Below are 13,933 nucleotides of genomic sequence, written 5' to 3' on the forward strand. Positions count from 1 at the left end.
TGCGTCTAGTAACCCACCGATGTCTCCCGAGCTGCAGAGACTAAGGTCTGAGAGAAGGAGAGACCTGAGTACTTGCAGGAGGAGTGGTCACCTTCAGGCAAGACAGGGAGGTGAGTCACCGGGGGATCAGGACCGGCCGTTACCCTGACAAAGATAAAAGGCTGTCAGACCCCGCCCCAGGTTGCGGGAGTAACATTGCTGTTTGCGAGAATCTGCCTGAGACCCTGTGCCTGACCTTGCCTGGTTTCCTGCCTTGGCCCTGTTGGACTGACTCCTTGCGGAACCCTTGGATTTGGGACTGGGCCTGGACTGCATTGCTCAGGTTAACCCCCGGGCCCAGCACATAATGCAGGGTTCGACCAATGCCATGACTCAGGGTGGCAGTTTTATATGTTAACTGCAGAATAGCCACTATCATTGTCAGCTTATGAAGAAAGACTAACCCTTTCTGGGGTTGTTTGTCCACCTTTAGTCCCCACCCTGCCCTGTGGCTCCTAAAAGCTGTCAGCATGCGACAGCGGTCACACCCCGGGAAACGGTTTTGATGGGCTGGCTAAACCAGGTGAGGGTAGCTGATGGGTCTCAAACCCTCAAAGAGTTAGGGACTTCCAGTGGCATAGGAAGGGGGTGCGGGTTGCCCCGGGTGTCATCAGTGAGGAGGGTGACTGGTTTCTGCAGCCACAGCAGGCGCTGTGATTCTCCAGCTGTTTGACTGCACCCCTGGAGGTGCACTCCATCCTCTCTCGAGACAGACAGATGCCAACAACAAAAAAACTTGCAGATAAGTGGGTAAATTGTTGGATTAACCAAGCATGTATCTTCTGACTCTGTCTTTAATGCATCTGCCTTCCATAATTTTCCATAACATCTTCCTCCTAGGAGATGTTCTAAGTCATATAGAAGGGGGCCAATGGAAAAAGTTGCAATACTTTTTCGTGCACAGAATGGCATCCCGTCCCCTGAAAGAGCTCAAACTTAAAAACATTCATTTGAAAGCAATTCCCACAGGTTTGAATGGAAGAGCTGTCTGGCGCTCAAGCCCACAGTTCACGGGACATAAACTGGAAACACAGAAATAAAATAACAGCGGCTGGGATGTTTAAGGCTTTCCAATGTCTACCACGCTGGGAACACAAATGAAACTAAGATACAAAATTAAAACAGCTGCTGTTGATTAACACTTCCATTGATGTTTAAAAATGAGGCTTCCTAAAATGCATTCAATTTGATTTTTATATGGCTTTTGTTATTAATAATTCTGTAGAAAAACAATCTATGCTTCCTATGTTTGCTGAGCCCATTCAATAGTCTGACCCGACAGGATGTGCCAGTTTGCTATTCCATTAGCAAAAATATTATTACTGGGAGAACTCCTACTCATCGCCAGAAGAACACCTACAGTGAAGGCTTGAAAAAGATTCCCTTCTTTGTCCCTATTCCCTTTCTGCCATTTCTTCTGTACAAATTAAGCAAATGTGTATTGTTCACTGAGCAAAAGACACAGGTTATTGGGCCTATTATGAGTTTGTGAGGGCCAGACACCCTTAAAATCTTAGCTTTAGTAAATGTTAGAAATAAAGCAATGAGGCAAGCTGCCAGATGTAAAATCTAGCAGTGTCAAAAAGATAAGCCAAACCAGTTTTCCATGCTCAGGAACTGGCTTGGGAGGTGATGGACCATTAGCAAGAAACAAAGAGAGCAAAGTACTGATCTCTTAAGAATGATTGGCCCCACTGCCCTGCCCCACTCTGAGTGAGAAGCAGAGGCAAAGGCCACTGGTAGCAGACAAAGGTTCAGGTTAAGTGGTTCAACTTGACTCTGAGACAGAAGAAGGACAAAGCTGATAATGGAAGAAGACGAGGGGCAGTAGCAGAGACAGAACAGCTGGCTGACACATTGTCATTAGAAAGCATTCTAGACCCCCCTTCTCCTAGGACCAGAAGGGCAGTGAAAGTGGGAGAGCAGAAAGCAAATAGACAAAGGGGTGGAGCTGCTGACGACTGAGAGTAAAAGGGGGGAGGAGATTACTCAGAGCAACGCCATTATCCTAGAGACATCTCTCTCTGTGAATATTGAATAAAATACCTCGGTAAGAGCTTCTTGTACAGTGGTGCCCCGCAAGACGAATGCCTCGCAAGACGAAAAACTCGCTAGACGAAAGAGTTTTCCGTTTTTTGAGTCGTTCCGCAAGACGAATTTCCCTATGGGCATGCTTCGCAAGACGAAACGTCTTGCGAGTTCTTGCGAGTTTGTTTCCTTTTTCTTAAAGCCGCTAATAGCCGCTAAGCCGTTAATAGCCGCTAATAGCCGCTAAGCCGCTAATAGCCGTGCTTCGCAAGACAAAAAAACCGCAAGACAAAGAGACTCGCGGAACGGATTAATTTCGTCTTGCGAGACACCACTGTATTTCCATTACTGGAAGCCTGCCATGAGGGAGGGGGGATCGGATTTTCTGAAGCCTGACACATGGTCAATTTGGAGCATCTCTAGGTAGCATATAATGGGAAAGAGCCACCATCAGTCAGAGTTGACTGGGGCAGCCAAACTGGTGCCCTCCAGACGTTGTTGGATTCTCACTATCTTTGACTCTTGGCCATTGGACACCACATAGACTGCCCTAGTGGATTACATCTTCCTTTCAAGCTCATTTGATTAGGCCCAGGACGGGGACCTGTCGCTTACCAGATGTTGTTGGTCTCCAAACACCCATCAGTCCTAGTCAGCATAACTAATGGACAGGAATGATGGGAGCTGGAGTACAACAACATCTGAAAAGGCCACAGATTCTCCGTCCCTGGATTAGGCCTCAAGTTTCAGTCCCAAGGACCAATGTAAACACGCACAAAGGAGAGATGAGACTTTCCCTGTCTCTGGAACATGTGACAAGAACTAACAGCCAGTCTTTAGTGGATAGACAGCATAGTAAGGAGTACTTACACCTCTAAACCCAAAGCAAAGAAGAAAGATGGATCGTCACACACACACACAAATGTATCTGCACAATACTACTATAATTTCCATTGTACCAGTAGCCCTATTAAATTCAGCCTTAGGACCTCTCAGAGCAGCTTGTGAAATTTTTTGCTTCGATTTTCAGGATTACTACATAGAGGCACATTTATTTGGCAAAGCTTTCGCCGCTTTTGGCCCCAGATTCCAGGAAATTGCTTGGTGATGCCAAACCTTTCGCCTAATAATACTATTATATGGTCCCACCTAGATTACAATTATACATGGCAGTTAATGGAAAAAACTTTGAAATTATACGAATTAGCAGCCAAAAGCATCAATGCGGATAGCGATAAAACTGGCAAAGGCATTAATAGCACGGCCGAGAAGAGGGACAGAGCACACAGCAGACAGAATGGATTTTGTCCATTTCAAATTCCTATACAGTGTTCAACTTAATGTCCTAAATCATTGCTTATTGCCATTGTGCCTTGTTAAAAAGGTTGTTGTATGTTTCACACGAGCTGTAAACTGCATAGCAATCAGAAAGAAATGTCTATCCACAAACCTCTGATACCTGGGGCATTTTTCCTCTGGATTTTGATTATTGGAGCATTTTTTACCCCTTGGCTTTAATACCTGGGGGGCAGTTTTTTAAGGTTTTTTAAAGACTGATATCTTGAAAATACTTGTGAACCACTATTTGCCAAAGGAGTCGGGGCTGTGTACAAAAGTGTTGAATAAACAATAAAACGTAAGGAAATGCGAAATAAAACAACCAAACCGAAACTAGAACAGACAAATAATCCAAATTGCTAAAGTGCTTGGGGGCAAGGAGATAATTAAAATTCCTGGGCTGTGACGCTGCAAGACTTGTAGTATAAGTGCCAGGTGTACTTCTTTGAAGATGGACTTGTAACATGGAGGCACCGCAATAGAAAAGGCCCTGTCCCTTGTAGAAACATCATGAACCTCCTCACACGCAGATCAAATGAGTCATGCAGGAACACTGGGTCTGGGATCCTGAATGATGGGACATTCTTGCATAATGTAGACAACCTAGTACCCTCTGGGTGTTGTGGGACTACAGTTCTCATCAGCCTCAGCCAGCATGGCAAACGGTCAGGGATTATGGGAGTTGTAGTTTAGCACCCATGGCCTAAGAGGGTGATTGCATCATCTGGGACAGCCCCTGAACTCCTTGGAGAAAGGGTGGGGTACAACTGTGGTAAAGAATAATGTGAATATACTTGAATACGGCAGCAACTGCAGGTGCGCCCTTTGTTGTATGTATTATTGGTATTTATTCCAAGTGCTTTACAAGCACAAAACCAATTGTAAAACCCATACATAATGAAAATGCACTAGACAATTCCATCAAAACATTAAAAAAACAACCAGCTATATTTAAAATATACACTAAAACAAGCCCAATTTAAAAAGCATAACAAAATGGAGCAATTGAAACATGTGGATAAAGCGGTTCAAATTCAGGTGAACCCTAGTTTTAAAGAGCCGGTGAAATGCCCATACTGATAAGGTCGCTTGTATTTTGGTGGGGAGGGTATTTCAATATGCTGTTTCCACCACTGAAAAAGCTTGCTTATGCGTTGACTAATAATCAGCGGTAAAAACAGCCTGATTCCTTCTGCTGATCATAATTCACTTACAGGTCAGTGAGTAGTGGGTGTGGGGACATCTTGCTGAGTAATCTGGTCCAGACTTTTTCAGGGCTTTAAAACTGGCTCAGTGACTAATAGGCAGCCTCTGTATGTACAGTCGTACCTTGGAAGTCGAACAGAATCCATTCCGGAAGTCCGTTCGACTTCCAAAACGTTTGGAAACCAAAGCGCAGCTTCTGATTGGCTGCAGGAAGCTCCTGCAGCCAATCAGAAGCTGTGGAAGCCCTGTTGGACGTTCAGGTTCCAAAGAACGTTTGGAAACCGGAACACTCACTTCTGGGTTTGCGGCGTTCAGAAGCCAAACGTCTGAGTACCAAGGCATTTGGGATCCAAGGTACAACTGCATATATCAAAAGAGCAGGCAATCCATTCTGGACTGAAGTTTTGCAAAGAGCTCTCTTTTTTAAAAAAATATTTTTTATTAACCGACCAATCAAATCAAATCAAATCACATCACATAAATTCCGAATTACAAAGCCGAATTTTAAATTTTTGTTGTTGTTGGGGGGAACATATTTCAAGTTCCGAAGGGGATTCCAATCATCTTCTTGCTGCTGCGTTAATATCCACAAATCTGTCCAAATAATGTTCATAATTCTATCCAGTCCTATCTTGCTGTTCCCACATCTCATCTTGTTTGTATATTTTTCTTTTTTTCTTTATGATCTCTTCTGATAATCTCCTTAAGCAGATAAACTCCAGTTATAATCCTGTGTGAATTTTTCCGTTCGTCCAATCATCATGTCGAGATGGTTTCCATATATATCATCACTTTCATAAATAAAAGCACTCTTTCCATCATTAGTCTCGCAAATCTGTCGCCTTCTTTAGTCCCTCTGAGGAGGCTCACCCACAATATGAAAACAGACCTATTCCTCCTCCCAGACATAAGTCTTTCGACAGAACTTGCCAAAATGGCGACGCTATTTTTTGCTGCGTCATTCCAAAACTCTTATACTTTCCACGATCTCCTTAAAATATGCTTTGGTTAGAAAATTATCTCCACACAGTCTTAAATCCTCAGCTTAAGTCCTTTAAACGGCATTTCTGACTTGTGACTTGTGGGGGGGGGATTCTTGGTTAATCACATAGAGAAAAGAAAGGAAAGTTTTTTTCCCCCAGTCCCGTTGCCGAACATACCGAGCCTTGGTGTGTCTTCTCATGATTTATTCCTGTTCCTCTGACCCGTCTTGTTTCTCAGAGATCTCTTCAGTTAGCAGTCTTTACTCCCCATTCTTCCTTGAAATATGTGCATTAGCTTCCTCCTAATTGTTTCTTTTGTTTCGCAGCTAGAGGCGCGAATCAGAGACAGCATCCAGGAGCGCCGAAATCCGCACAAGGGCTTTCTGCCTAGTGCCCCCACCCCCTCAAATTCGGGGGTGGTATAGGGCACAGCAGGCAAGGGCAGTCCCCCCACACACACGCTTGGGGGGGCCGGGAGGCTGTTTACTCCCATCACAGCCTCTTAATTACCTCGTGTGGGTCGGAGAGATGTTATTGTCAGCCATCTTCTGATGTGCCCCTAGTGGCCCCCCCCAAGTTTTGCAAAGAGCTCTCAATCTGAAAGTAAAATTTCTTTTCCAAAACTCAGTCCAGCAGAATTAGAACAAATAGTGAAACAATTTCGGGCAGATTAGGTCCTTTCCCTCCATCTGTACCATGAAAAAAGCCAGTTTTCCTGAAAGAAAGAAAGAAAGAAAGAAAGAAAGAAAGAAAGAGAATTCCTAATATGGTATGATGACTCGAATCTTGGAAGCAGAACATGAAACAGCTGATGTATTTCACTTTGACAAATAGTCTGTGCTGACCTTTTACAAATTTGCCAGTAGGGTTAGACTGACAAATTACTTTCACAATGGGACTTATTAGACTCCCAGAATAATATTATAAGCATCACTTTCAGGAAACTGGAGTTCAGACCGTGTCAGCACTTCCATTTTTCAGAGAGGTTTATAACTCAGATGCAAAAAAGAAAAAAGAAAAGAAAATCACTGTGGGCAGCAAGTCGACACGCGACATCTCGGAGTGAAAGTTGCCTTAATGACTTTTGCAAAATAGAACGTTGCTAGCTTGTGGCAGTTTTGTGCCTGTTTGCAATCTCAAAACCAAGCTTTTATTTCACAGAGCGACTAGCTTTAGGCAGCAGGCTTACCATGGGAAAACACTTAATCAAGACTTCAGCTCTATGTACACTTACATGGCAACACGTCCCATTAATTTCAGGGGACCTTACTTACGGATTAACATGCAAAGCGTCCGGCCGAGCGTTTAACTTTTAAAAGATTTGCAATTTATCATTCCCAGACTGCAATGCTTTCTGTTGGGAAGCTATTCAGCCCTCAGTTTCCCAGTCTGGCTCTGGTCCAAGGTAATAGGAGTATTTTAAACTGACTTCCAACTGGCTTTACAAGATGTAGACTTTTAGTGCTATCAACATATTCCTGGCGTTGCAGCCTTTGGGGAGGTTTGATAATATTGAATTCTTGCCTAAGGGATGAAGGCTAAAATATATTCTTCCTGTTTGCTGGGGTCCATCTAGCTTTGCCTGTTATTTATGGGGATGTAAATGAAAATTGGAGTTGTATTTTAGTTTTATGATGAGCTATTGCATGGTTGGGACGGCGCACACATCGGAACATGCACCAGCGCTGCTACAGGGCCATTTTCCGAGAGGAAAAGACAGCAGAACTGTTAAGAACATAAGAAGAGCCTGTTGGATGGGGACAATGGCTCATCTGGAACAGGATGCTATTCCCACAGTGGCCAAGCAGATGTCTATGGGAAACCCTTACGCAGGCTTTGAGCACCAGAGCCCTCTCCCTTCCTGAGGTTTGTGATTCCAGGACCCGCCATCCGCTTAAGGATAAGAAAGACACATGGACACAGTATATTAGGTTAATGGGCTAAAAAAGGCCACAACTTTATTGACTATGGCATGTGAGAGGTATTGGCTTAGGCACTGGATAAAACAACAGAGCGTGACTCCGCCCCCTCAGGGAGGGGTGAGTCTAACAAGGGTTAACTACCAGTAGGAGGAGCCTGTTGATGCAAATACAACTGAAAGCTCCTCCTGATGTCACCGGGGGTCGTGCCATGGCCCTAGCCCCCAGCAAGGGCGTCGGACAGGATCCACGACCACTGGATTTCTTTGACGCAGCTGTTCTCAACCTGTGGGTCCCCAGATGTTGTTGGACTACAACTCCCATCATCCCTGAGCTCTGGCCTTGCTAGCTAGGGGTGATGGGAGTTGTAGTTCAACAACATCTGGGGACACACAGGTTGAGAAAGGCTGCTTTAACGGAATGCCCATCAAGTGGAGGGGTAGGCGATGGCCACACCCTGCCCTCCAATACACAAACATATTCCAATGCCTAACCGCCAATACCTAAAAAGTTGTGACGATTTGCTACGAGGTAAGCGAAAACCAAGTGGCCGGTGCCAATTTGCCAGTTGGATAAAAAATCCTACCAGGCCCCTTGGCCAACCAAGGCGGCCAACCATAGGTCCATAGCAAGGTCAAGAACAAAGCAAAGAACTAAAGGGAGGGAGGGTGGGTGATCCGACGAAAACCAGCAGCGCTGTGAGAGGGCAGTGTTGCCGCGGCCTCATTTGAGCGACTAACCCCACCCGAGCCTCCGCCAGATTGGCTGGCTGCTAGGGGGTGCGGTGCGCAGCCGGGACAGCTGAGCAGGGGCCGGAACGCCCCCCTGCCAACGCGGGAAACAGCTCCCGCTCACAACTCCTCCCCTCTGGAAGGGGGAGAGGCTTTCCAGCAACAAGTATTCAGAAGCATTACAGTGGTACCATGGTTCTAGAATGGCTTAGTTGCCAAACCAATTGGCTCCTGAATGCCGCAAACTTGGAAGTGAGTGTTCCGGTTTGCAAACATTTTTCGGAAGCTGAATGTCTGACGTGGCTTCCGCTTGAGTGCAGGAAGCTCCTGCAGCCAATCGGAAGCTGCGCCTTGGTTTTCAAGTGGTTTCGGGAGTCGAACGGACTTCTGGAATGGATTAAGTTCAAGAACCAAGGTACCACTGTACTGTCTCCAACAGTGGAGGTGGAGCGTAGCCATCATGGCTAGCACCCATCAATAGCCCTCTCCTCCATGAATTTGTGTAATCCCCTTTTAAAATAATCCATGTTGGGGGCCACCACTGCGTCCTGTGGGAGTTCCACAGTTTAACTAAATTTAACTAAGTGTGAATTTACAAAACAGAACCATAGAATTGGAAGGTACCCTGCCCTTTAATTTGAATTCAGTCTGATCTTTCATTTCCCTTCCCTTTCCTCCCCCTCCCCTTTTATGAAGATCACCCGCTCTGAGACCCCACAGCTAATTCTCCCCTGGACTCCTCGCTGGCCCAAGTAGGACCAATTCAGCCAGCTAACCCTGGGGATTATCTAATGCTTATTTCCCCTAAATTGATTTTTGAATTTTATTGTTATTCATGTTTTTATACTGTATTTTATGCTGCTTTTATAATTAAGTGTATTAAATTTGTTGTTCGCTGCCCTGAGCCCGGTTTTTGAACCGGGAAGGGCGGGGTATCAATAAAATAATAATAATAATAATAATAATAATAATAATAATAATAATAATAATAGTCATCCAATCCAACCCCCAGTCACACTTCTTTGAAGTCTCCCAGCCCCACTCACCTCACAGAGTGTTTGTTGTGGGGGAGGAAGGGAAAGGAGAATGTTAGCCGCTTTGAGACTCCTTCGGGTAGTGATAAAGCGGGATATCAAATCCAAACTCTTCTTCTTCTTCTTTGCTCAAGGTAGGGTTCGAACCCATGACCCTCAGATTAAAAGGCTCGTGCTCTACCAACTGAGCCATCCCTTGGGTTTTCTCTGTCCACTTTCTCCATGCCATGTATAATTTTATAAATTTCAATAAAGGAGGAGGCAAAGCAAGGCTTGTAGGGAGTATGGCTGTGGAGTAGATGTGACCTTAGGAGATTCCCAAGAGCCAGATACAGAGACCTGGAGAGCCTGAGCTTTCCCCTATCACAGTAATTAAAGTACTAGGTCCCAAGATCTCTCTCCTGATCCCAAACGAATAGAAGTTAGGATTTTGTTTGCATTTCTGTGGTTCCGGTGGATCTCCGCTCCTCCACATGCAGCTGCTGGGTGACCTTGGGCCAGTCACGCTTCTCTGAAGTCTCTCAGCCCCACTCACCTCACAGAGTGTTTGTTGTGGGGGAGGAAGGGAAAGGAGAATGTTAGCCACTTTGAGATTCCTAAAGGGGAGTGAAAGGCGGGATATCAAATCCAAACTCTTCTTCTTCTTCTACATGCATTAAAGAATGCTTTGTTTGGTCTCAGTGCGGCCTTTTCCGGAACAATCCTGTCGATGGTGATGCGGTAGGAGTCAAGTATTTATCAAATCTCCATGGAAAATGAACAGAGATGACAGGTTTCCAATGCAATATTTCTTTAACACCATGGGAATCTTTGCAAATGCTCTCCTGCTGAGGTGAAAACTATGCGGGGACTCTCCCCCAAGTATACTGACTTCTCTTTTATCTGGAGAAAAGCTACACGCCTCCCATGGCTTTTGCACTAAAGCTATTTCAGGTTAGCTCACCTTTTTGGGTTGATCACACTGAATCACTCAGCAGCTATTCTCCAAGGTACCATTTTCGGGTAGGGAGGCTGTCAGAAATAAAAGTTCGTCTTCACCCGACATAAAATACAAATGTTCGGCAAAGTACAAAATCCGATTACCCGCCCATAAATTATCCTTTCCCTTTTGTGAAGTGCGCGTAAAACTAAAAAGCCGCACATTTAATGGCTTAGTTAATTGCCTTCCTTTCAAACTATTTTATATATTCCCCAAAGAGAGACCCAGGGATCTTTGTCTCGAGGAAATTAAAGTCTACTTTAGTGGCAGTCGATGTAATGAAAACATTCTGTAATAATAAACACGTAGGGTCCTATTCAGATCCTATATGCAGACGTCTATGGCGTAGAAGCTAACAGAGGTCACTCACGGGTTTAAGCTTTTATATACCTCCAGTCCCATTCAGAAAGGAAACTTGCTGAGTCCAAGAAAAGTTCTGAGGAGATCCATCTCCCAGGGAGAGCTCCTCCAACCCACAGAGACTTTAATTATTTCCTCTCTCATTGGGAATGCTAATCCTGAGATGCCAAAGGCTAATATTATGTTGAAGCTTTGTTGAATAAAGGTGTATGGCTCTTCCCACACAAAGAAAAGATTAGTGGCTGCCTGAGACTGCGACTCGATACACTTACCTGGGAGTAAGTCCCAAGGAACTCAGTAGAGCTTATTTCTGAGTAGACCTGGCTAGAATTGCACATGGCTAGAATGGCAAAAATCAGTCCTCAGTTGCAATTGGCTTGGGAGAGAGCTTAACAGATGACAAAAGCTCTGAGCATCAGAGGGTGGTTCAAGACTAAGAAATGATAGTCAGAGGGGTAGCTGCAATCCTAATCCCAATCATCATCATCATCATTTTTAATTTGTATACCGTCTCCCTATCTTACAATACTCAAGGCGGTTTACAAGCCGAAGAAACAAAAAATGTACATCTTATAACAAACTAATGCAATACAAAAATGTGATAATAAAACATAACTTTAAAATAGGCAACCTACATCAAAAAAGTAACATTCAACAATCATTAGAATAGCATAAACTAAGGAGATTCTTGAGAGTCCCATGGACTGCAAGAAGATCAAACCTCTCCATTCTTAAGGAAATCAGCCCTGAGTGCTCACTGGAAGGACAGATCCTGAAGCTGAGGCTCCAGTACTTTGGCCACCTCACGAGAAGAGAAGACTCCGTGGAAAAGACCCCGATGTTGGGAAAGATGGAGGGCACAAGGAGAAGGGGACAACGGAGGACGAGATGGTTGGACAGTGTTCACGAAGCTACCAGCATGAGTTTGACCAAACTGCGGGAGGCAGTGGAAGACAGGAGTGCCTGGCATGCTCTGGTCCATGGGGTCACGAAGAGTCGGACACGACTAAATGACTAAACAACAACAACAATATCAACATATAAAAGTTAAACAGAAATCCACTCAACAGTTACAATAAATAATATCTAAACTATAATCAATAAAACAACAGCAAGCCACAGTACATAAAATAATACAATATACATTGAGAAGCAGGGACTAGAGGGTAGAGCAAGGCAGGTGGAAGGAGGCCTTGCCTGATGGAGTCTCTCCCCTCACAGTTCTTCCTTCAGGAACAGATCCCTTATGAGGACTCCTGAGAGAAAGTCCCACTGGAATCAACAGAACTTCCGAACAGACATAAGATAGGACTGCAGTGTTCATACGCTGCAGCAAACAAAGCAGAATCCAGTAATATGTTAAATGGATTAGCATCTGATACACCCTGGTCTATAAATTTGTTAGCCTTGAAGGTGCTACAAGACCCGAAAGCCCACTTGTCTCGTTGTGTCGCTCCCTTTAGGCTAGGGCTGGGTAACTTGCAAGCTCTGACTTGTTGGGCTGCAGCCCAGAAGACAGAAGTTATACTGCCACAGTTTGCCAGGCTCTATATCAGGAGTGGGAAACCTGTGGCCCTACGATTACATGCTGTTCTCTGCAAGTGATCAGTTCTGACCTCTGGCAAGAGCAGTCTCTCCCCACTGGGGAAGGAGACAAAAGGGGAAAGAGAGAGGGGAAGAAAGAGAGGGAGAAAAGCCAAGACCACATCCACACTAGACATTTGAAGCACTATGATACCACTTAAACAGTCCGGACTTCTCCCAAAGGAATCCTGGGAACTGTAGTTTGTTTACGGGTGCTGAGAGTTGCTAGGAGAGCTTGATTCCCCTCACAGAGCTACAATTCCCAGAGTTTCATAGGAAGAGAGTGACTGTTAAACCATAAGTGGGCCGGATCCATCACTGACCCAGAGCATGAGAAAGTCACTCTGGCCCTTGGGACTCTCCATTGGTTACACCCCTTGCTAGCCCTGCTTCACAACCTCCTTGGTTTTCCCTGGATGCGTCCTTGAACCCTGAATGAAAAATAGAGGTGTATGCATAGAACCTAGCCTGATGCAGAACGGCAAAATTTGCATTTATTGCTTCACCCACTTTTGCCCTCTGGCCCAGCCCAACACTGGCCTGTGGCCCCCCAGAAGCAGTGCCGTCTTTACCTGGGGGTGCAAGGGGTGCGGGACACCAAATTCTGGGGGGTGCCAGGCGCCCGCCGCTGAAGACGCCTAAGCTCTACCTGTTATGAAATAATTTTGATCAAGTCAGAAAAACAAAATACATATAATACCTAGGTATTACCAAAATGCATACCTACTGTTTCACTAAAGGACTTTCGACTTTGTGCACTCATTTACCAAAGACATGCCGCGCCAGCGATGGCGCTCTCTGCTTTTCTGCTGAAGTTTGTGGGATTGAAAGAAAAATCATCCCGCGAACCATTTCCAACCAGCTAAGAAAAGAAATATGGGACCAAGGGAGGGCTAACCCACACCTGTTTTGTTTGGAGATTTTTTTGGGGGGGGGAGCCTCACCACTGTTCCACGCCTCCTCTCTTAACCGCGCTTTAATTGCAAATTAATTATAACCCTGGAAACTTCCCGCGGCAAGTGGCTCTGGAGGCGGGTTGGCTTGGCGAAGGAGCCTCCAGCCCGAGGCTGCAACAGTAGAAGGAGCGCACGAGAGAAATAACCGGTGGTCGGAGTCACCGGTGGAGCCGTGGGCTTGTTTCATCTCTGGATGGGGGGTGATGGGTGGATCTTTGCAGCGCTTATGCTAAAGACGGCTCTGCCCAGAAGACTGACCAGAAGGGAGTGCAGACCTTGGGCTGAAAAAGCCTTGCTACTTCTGCTCTGCAGCTTTTAGCATTCCATGATAAATCTTTCCAGAAGTCAAGAGTTTCTGTTGCACACACTGAACTGCACCTTCAACATGACAATTGCAAGAGGTCTTGTGGCCCACATGCACACCACAAGAGTTGATCAGCGTCACATACTTTAAAGAACCCTTCAGCCACTTCCTCTCTGTCAGCCTACCTTCAGCAATCCCACAAGTAAAATGCTCTCTGCCACAGCCTTATTCCCTTCCCTACATCTGAATCTCTTCTGATGACACAGATGTTAGTGAGGTGAATTTTCTGAATCATTATACTCTGTTTTTAAAATTGGTGTGAAGTGGCAGCAGGGGAGGAGATCTCATCCTTCCGACTTCAATTTAGGGGAGGGAGCGCATGCAACCGTTTATCCTGTCTATCTTTTGCACTTACAACAGCTGCAGAATTTAACCAAAGGTAACGTAGATATTTTACATGGTATTCATCTCG

Source organism: Podarcis pityusensis (assembly GCF_964106645.2).
Source record: "Podarcis pityusensis genome assembly, chromosome: 7".
In the NCBI taxonomy this organism is placed as follows: Eukaryota; Metazoa; Chordata; class Lepidosauria; order Squamata; family Lacertidae; genus Podarcis; species Podarcis pityusensis.